The sequence below is a fragment of the Zingiber officinale genome, chromosome 8A (genome assembly GCF_018446385.1).
Source record: "Zingiber officinale cultivar Zhangliang chromosome 8A, Zo_v1.1, whole genome shotgun sequence".
Classification (NCBI taxonomy): Eukaryota; Viridiplantae; Streptophyta; class Magnoliopsida; order Zingiberales; family Zingiberaceae; genus Zingiber; species Zingiber officinale.
Genome location: NC_056000.1, coordinates 36,688,040 through 36,695,884, shown reverse-complemented (window position 1 = coordinate 36,695,884; position 7,845 = coordinate 36,688,040). Strand labels below are relative to the sequence as shown.

Here is a 7,845-nt window from a genome sequence, read left to right as displayed (position 1 = left end):
TTTGCAGATTTTATTAAGCTTATAAGTGCAGATTTTATTAAGTTTACAAGTGCAGATTTTATTAAGCTTACAAGTGCAGATTTTATTAAGCTTACAAGTGCAGAATTTTGTTAGTATAGTATGCAGAATTTTGATTAGCATAGTATGCAGATTTTTATTTATGCATTTCAAAGTTAGAATTTGTTTAAACATTTCAATTTTTAAAGAAGCATTCTTTTATTAGAGGTATTAACAAGTATAAGAAAGATAAAGAAAAGAAAGAAAAAGGCCAAGGCCTTAAGTAGATCCCAAAGTCAAGACTTTAGGGATTTTGGCACACAAGGTGCTTGTTAAAATGCCAAGGCATTTAAAGAAGAAGTAATTAAGATAAATCAACTTATGAATCAGTATTTTACTTTTATCAGTGACACTGTGCTGGACTCTTAGTTGTCCTTGGGTTGGGCTCTCATAGTCGTCCCTAGGTTTAGATAACCTAGTAAACCCTACTAGATTCGAGACTAGCTACCTCGGGTCTAGTTAGGGATGCACACATAGTAAGTACAGTTGCCGGGCCCATCAGCAGCATGATTGTTATTTTTATCTATTATGAAAATAGTTTTCAAAACTTCACAAATCAGTTATGTGAATACAGTTCAGATTCGGCATTAGCCTATCATCAGTTTAGCTTAGCTTATGTATCAGTTCAGTTAAACTTATTATTCTGAAGTATAAAAGTATAAGTTTTGAACAAGTGAAATAAGCTTTACATGTTTAGCATTTTAGCATGTCTTGTTCCTTTTGCTATTAGATGAGCATGTGTAGTATTTCCTTTAAAGCATTCAGTTTTAGATTTATTTTATTCACATGCATATTCGAGTTTTGTGAGTTAGATAGCACTTACTAAGCAATTTTGCTTATAGTTGCATTTCCTCTTATTGCAGATAAAGGAAAGGAAAAGTTATAGCAAAGGAAGGCGATAAGGAGGTGCGGATGGATGTGTGATTCCTGGACTATAGAAGCCTTGGGATTTAGCATAAGAATTTATTAAGATTTCCATGTATTTAGAATTCTTTCATTTAAATTGTTATGCACATTAGACCTATTATCTGAGTTGTACAATGGTTGCATGCATGTTCAGATTAATACATATATTTCAGCATGTTTAGATTGATGTATAGTTTTAGTTATGTTCATATGCTAGAGTAGAATGTAGAGATAAGTTGTTTATGATTTCCGCTACTATCAGTTGCATGTTTAGAGAGTTTATGTATTGATAATTACATGTGTGCAATATTAGTTTTAAGAAAAGTTAGTAGTCCAGTAGCGCTCCGCCCTCACAGTTCAGTAGTGAGGAGGGTGGGGTGTTACAAGTTGGTATCATAGCAGTTCCTATTCTCCTGCATCACACATAAGCACCAGCCTTGCCGTTTTCAAGTAAGAAAGTATTTAAAATTCTTTTATTAGTATGCTTTTTCTTATTAATTGTAGCATAGAGAAACCCTTAGAATTATTTATTTATAAGTGCTAAAGTGAGATAAAAGTTTTTGAGCGCTGAGCAAATTAACAGTTAAGGACAAGTACCCTCTTCCCAGAATAGATGATCTATTAGATCAGTTAAAGGGGGACAATAGTGTTCTCTAAAATAGACCTGCGCTCTGGGTACCATCAGTTGAAAGTGAAAGGAAGTGATACACCCAGAAAAGCTTCCAGAACCAGATATGGACACTACGAATTCGTAGTCATGCCATTTGGGGTGACTAATACACCTACGACCACCAGAGACTTTATAGCAGGTCTTCCAAGGACCACTAATGGATACGATGCGATATGAATGATAGTAGACCGAGAAGTTAAGAAGACTAAGGGACAAAGAAGTACCACTAGTAAAGGTCATCTGGCAGAACCAGAAGCACGAGGAAATTACTTGGGAGCGTGAGGACAGCATGAGGCAGAAATATCCAGAATTATTCTAAGTTCGAGGACGGACTTTTTATAAGGTATGGGGGATTGTAACGACCCAAATTTCCTCATTCCAAGTCCTAATAGTATTTAAAAATATTTAGAAATGCTTTAGAAATATTCTAGATATTTTTAGAAAATTTTAGAGTATTTTTATGTAATTTTTCACTACAACAAAAATGTTAAAAGACAACACCCCTACGACAACGGTTTTAAGAGAAAGCGTTGCGTATTTGCTCAAAGACAACGGTTTTTGCCAAAATCGTTGTCTTTAAACTCCCCATTAAATATAAAAGACAACGGTTTTGAGAAAACTGTTGTCATTGAGTGATTTTTTTTTGAATCAACAACACTTTTTACAACGGTTTTCTAAATTCGTTGTCTTTAAGCGTTTTTTTAGCGGCTACGACAACAGTTTTGAAAAAACCGTTGTAATTGACTTTGGTCATTTTCCCCCTTGCTGTTTTGCTTTCCCTTGCTGTTTTCTTTTCGGCGCTGTGTTTTCCCCTTTGTGTTCCCGAATGTAAGCCATTTTTCTTTCCCTCTTCTTATACAATCTTTTCACGCCTCCGTTGGATCTTCCTCCACGACGGTGTGCTCCTCTCGTTTCCTGGTGAGCGGGTTTCTGAGTTCGACGAGGTTCTTTGACCTTCCACTGCTGCTTCTTTCGCTCGTAAAACCTTTTGATCGAACGAGGTGTATTTCTTCGTCAAAGGTGGTACTCCTACTCCGTCGATTCATAACCTGGGTCTTGTCTTCTTTGGATTTGTGCTAGAGCCATAGTCAAGGTAGATTCATAACCTAGGTCTTGTCTTTGTTCATAAATTTTGTCTCAAAAAATGAAACCTACTTTTGATTCCTTTTTAGCTTTTGATTTGTTTCATCATGCCCTTTGCCTGCTCATATGTCAAAGTTTGTGGTGTTTAATCTCTAAAGATGTCTGTTTTAAGCATCAATTTCTGTTTGTTATTCCAGATCCAGATATATCTATCGGCATTGATGCTACTCCATGAGTATACAACATATCCCTCCCCTTGATATATGTAAGATGTTTCCTAGGAGCCGTGTGGTAATATTGCTCTGTTTCAGGCCAAAGCTTTCCGCTGCAGGAACAAAACCAAGAATTGGTTCTGATGATTGAGGCAATGCTATATTAGGTTTAATGCAAAACTTGTCTGTTGAAGGATTGGGTCCACAATGGATAAGGCCTGCACCACCGATGCTCCCAGTGTTAGATGGAGAAGTAAAAAATTTCACCTGAGACCTTGGGTGTTCAATTGTTTTCTCTAGTGTTATTAATCTGCAAATTCTTGTACAGCTTATATGGCTCAATCCTGACAGCAATCATGAGCTTTTGTGGGATTATGGCATGTGTGCTGACACCAGTCGAGGGGCTGCAGTAAGAGATTTGATTGCTAAAGCATTAAAAGGCCCTCCTGCACCTGCCCAACAAGAGGTCATGTTCTCTTTCACGCTAACTAGGTAGCATCTGTTGGTCATAGTATTTCAGCTGTGCTCTATGAACATTACTAGTTGTTTTCCCTTCACCTATGCCAACATTTTCTGTATTAATGAAACAATATGGCCTTTTTTTTTGTTTCTTCTTGCAACAATTTGTGTTAGAACTTGCAAAGGATGCGAAACTCGTCTATCATTGTGGACTTACTCCTTCAAAGCTACCGGTTTGCATTATTTTCATTATTATGTGATTTCTCATTTCAAATTTTGTGATGAGATTATATATGTTTTCTAGGATCTTGTTGAGCACAACCCACTTATAGCTGTTGAAGTTCTTTCAAAGTTGATGAATTCTCCTGAAATTTCGAGTAAGATCTTTTGATATTTGTGCAAGTGATAAATATGTGGGTGCTATGCCTGTTTTTTTTTATCAGAATTTGGTTGGCAGGTATTTCACTGTTCTTGTGAATATGGAAATGGGTCTACACTCAATGGAAGTAGTCAACAGACTGACAGCTACAGTTAGTCTACCAACTGAGTTTGTACACATGTACATCACTAACTGTATAGCATCATGAGAAAATATAAAGGTTCTTCCTCTTTCATTCTTAATGCTGTCACTTTTTGAAGGCATTGGTTTTGAATTACTAACTTATTACATCTGAAAAAAATTTGTTTGTCTCTGAGCTGCATAGTATAGTATGATCATTTTCCTATAAAAACATTTTTAATTGCAAAATTGTATTTTTCTTAATAGCTCTAAATGATTTGGTATAGTTGTGTTAGTGATGATAAGCTTGATCAATTTTGATGATCGTTAGGGAAGTTCTTGACTTTTGTGCTTATATCCCTTTAGAAGGGAAACCTCGTTTCTTTTTTACCTTTAATTATTGACAGTTTGAATTGTTTGTCTATTTTTGCCACTGTGATCGTTTATTGTCAATCTCATCTTCTTTAGACTACATCCTTTCATTAAAATATCATCTAAGAGACAACAACAGTTGAAATTTGTTCCATTGTGCAAGTGATGATCAATTTTGATAATTGTTAGGGAAGTTCTTGACTTGTGTGCACCTATATCCCTTTAGAGGTGAAACTTCGTTTCTTTTTTACCTTTAATTTTTGGCTGTTTGAATTGTTTGCTTTTATTGCCACTATGTTAGTTTATTGTCAGTCTCATCTTCTTTAGACTACTCCTTTCATTTAAATATTGTTCCATGCTTCATAGTTGCTTTTGCTTACTATACCTCTATAAATTCCAGTTTTTCTAATCCAAAGTAAAGGTTGTTAGCAGTTATATTAGTTCTAGAATTTTTGAGTTTCCGTAGTTCTATGAATAAATGAAAAAAATCTTTGTTACATTTCATGATTCTTTCACAGTTCACTTGTCCATTGCACTTATTTGTTTCAGCTAAAAATTTCTTAATTTTTAGGTGTATCTCTCATTTAGAATTTAATTTGTTGGGTAGCACCGAGACAACTATTGATACGTGAATCTAAGGGGATGGATATATTAAGCTTAATGCTCAGTTTTGATTTTTCAATGAAAGTTCTTATTTATGTTCATCTTATTCAATCATGTTTGTGATGCTGTCTAATATTTGCCACTTTAAACTACTGACATCTTAGCATGTATCCTCACCATCTTCATCAAACATGATGTATTTGTACTAACCATTTGGGTTCAACTACACAAATCCCAATGAGACTAATGCCTAGTTTATGATTTCCGTGTTTGCCTTATCTAGTACTCATCGCTGCCATTATCATAAACATTGTCGTCACTAAGCCAATATTTATTTAAACTGTTTGGAGTTGGGTTGTGTTTATCTGAATGATACAACTCTTGATTATTAATAATATTAAAATCAATTAAATTATTTTATATATTAATTTAATGTTTTCTTTGGCCTTGTACTCCATACACCTACTCTAATTGATAAAACTCTTAATTATAGATTGCTCACTTTTGAACATTCACTTCACTTGCATCTTAATATGCATGTTAGTGGAGCATACAGAATTTTTTACTTCTACAATTTAGCTTGTTTTCCATTGTATTTTGCTATTTCAGTGTATGTTTTCATTTTAAGGGGCTATACCTTTTATAATGTTGGCAATTTGGTTGCTGAGGTTGTTGTCTATTTCTAATTGCTGATAAATTCTAGCATTTTATGTTCTTTTCCATGGTCAGGACAGGTACATGCAAAACAGACGGGTGAGGTTGGTTTGTGTCTTTCTGCAAAGTCTTATCAGAAACAAGATAATCAACGGCAAGTTTACTTTCGTTTTTTTTATCATGCATACATTTCCAACTATTAATTTGTTTGGAGTAATCAAATGTGCTACAAATTTTTTATAATTATATGAAACTCTTTCCTTGAAGGGGGCTTGGTGTAATATTAAAGTTGTTGTCATATGATCTAGGTGTTTGAGTCGTGAAAATAACCACTTATAATGTAAGATAAGATTGCATATAATAGACTTAATATTCCCTAGCTCTAGTTCTTTGTCTGGTGCCACATTGACTTGGCTTGGTGATTTAGGATGGAACTCATGAATCCAGTTGGAAAATAGATATATATCAGCATCTTACTTATATTGCTCACGTTGTCGCAAGTTTATTTCAAGATGAGGCTACCTAATGACTCTGATAATTAAATTCTAATTCTGTGAATTAAGATTCTATTCTATTCTAGGTGGATTATTTATTTTTGTTGACACGTTTGTCTGTTTGTTGTGATATGCAGTTCGTGATCTCTTCATAGAAGTCCTGCTGGCCTGTTCAGACTTCTCAAGACTTTGGAGTGATCATACAAATTCAAATGTTGCTTTCTCCCCATTTTGTACATCCTGCCCAACACATTCTTGCCGAGTGTTTTGTGTTTTCTTCTTTCGTTCATGTACATATAAATTTATTTTAGATTTAATGTAGTAAATATTTAGTTTTGTATTGATGATTTACTTATATTAAAATAAGATTGGTTGTTTGGTATTAATAAGACAACAGTTAAAAATATTGTAAAAACTATGTAAACTACAATGGTTTTTTTTTTTTATAAAAAGTGATAAAAGACAACGGTTTTATCCGTTGTAAAATATATTAAAATTATATACCACAACAGTTTATAACTGTTGTAAAAAAAAAAGCAAAACGAGTAAATATTATCTACCACAACGGTTTATATCTGTTGAAAAAAGAGTCTACCACAACAGTTTTAAAACATTGTCGTATCCTTCGTAAACAAATTTTTGAGCATATAAACAACAATGGATAAAAATCGTTGTCAAATGTCTACAAAGACAACGGATTCAAAACTATTGTCGTAGGGCAATACATTCTACAACGTCCTCAGTTACAACGATTTTTTGACCCTACGACAACGGATAATATTCGTTGTCGTTTGCAGTTTTTGTTGTAGTGTTTGGAGTTCGTTTGGTATTTTTACTAAACGAAAGAAGTTTCAACAAAAATAATGTCCAGGCCGAGATTCGAACCGGAGACCTCCGACCGAGCCAACTCTTAAGAGAATCCGGCTGACCAAGTGCCCAAGCGGGCATTGCTGATTAAAATGAGAACAAAATTTATTTAAGTAGTAGTTAGGAAATAGAAAATAAATGGGAATAAAAGTTCAGATGAGGAATCGAACCCGCGACCTCTAACCTGGTCAAAGGTTTCGGCGAAACGCGGCTAGCCAAGTGTTCAAGCGGGCATTGCTGATTAAAGGAGGAGTGAAAATTATTTAAGTGGTAGTTAATAAACAGAAAATAAATTGGAATAAAAGGGTTGTGGCCGAGATTCGAACCCGCGACCTCCGACCCGAACCGAACCTTAAGCGAATCCGGCTGACCAAGTGCCCAAGCGGACGATTCTGTTTAGAAAAGGTAGCAAAATTTATTTAAGAAGTTAACAGAATATTGGAGATTATAAAAGGGATAAGTTAGGAGAGGGTTTTATTTCCCGTGACCTAGAAACCTTTCTCCTCTCCTTTCTTCTGCGCGCGGCGACGATAATTTCTCGGGCGGAAACAAGTCGGAGCTAGGCTTCTCTCTGGCGGCCGGCGAAGGGTAAATCCCGAGAGTTCTTCACCTCCTTAAGATCCTCTCGTCGAAGAGAAGTCGTGGGCACGAAGAAGAGCCAAAATCTCAAGCTCTCCGAAAACCCTAGAAGCCTAATTCGGATTGTAAGACCAAGAAACCAAGGTAAGTGCTACTCACCTGCGGTAAGGGTAGTTTCGAGCTTTGATTTAGTGCTTCTTTTAGTTTTCGGAATATGCTGTAAAGGATTGTGGTTGCTTGGGAATTTAGAGTAGATCCAAGATTTATTTTTCCCTTGTAATTAGAAATTCGGATTTTTATGCAGATTTTAATTAAGCTTATAGTGCAGATTTTTATTTAACCTTATAGTGCAGATTTTAATTAAGTCTATAGTGCAGATTTTAATTAAGC

At 35.1% G+C, this 7,845-nt stretch overlaps 1 long non-coding RNA gene across 2 annotated transcripts; it reads left to right on the top strand.

Moving 5' to 3' along the window:
* The first annotated feature begins 2,444 nt into the window (after nucleotides 1-2,444).
* Nucleotides 2,445-5,666, top strand: LOC122011563. 2 transcript variants are annotated; one of them, XR_006119975.1, is made up of 8 exons: nucleotides 2,445-2,726; nucleotides 2,914-2,951; nucleotides 3,028-3,181; nucleotides 3,257-3,420; nucleotides 3,562-3,620; nucleotides 3,692-3,764; nucleotides 3,845-3,986; nucleotides 5,596-5,666. It is a non-coding gene; the product is annotated as an uncharacterized LOC122011563 (long non-coding RNA). The 2 variants fall into 2 exon arrangements; XR_006119974.1 differs by having other exon boundaries at nucleotides 5,591-5,666.
* Nucleotides 5,667-7,845: the final 2,179 nt, after the last annotated feature.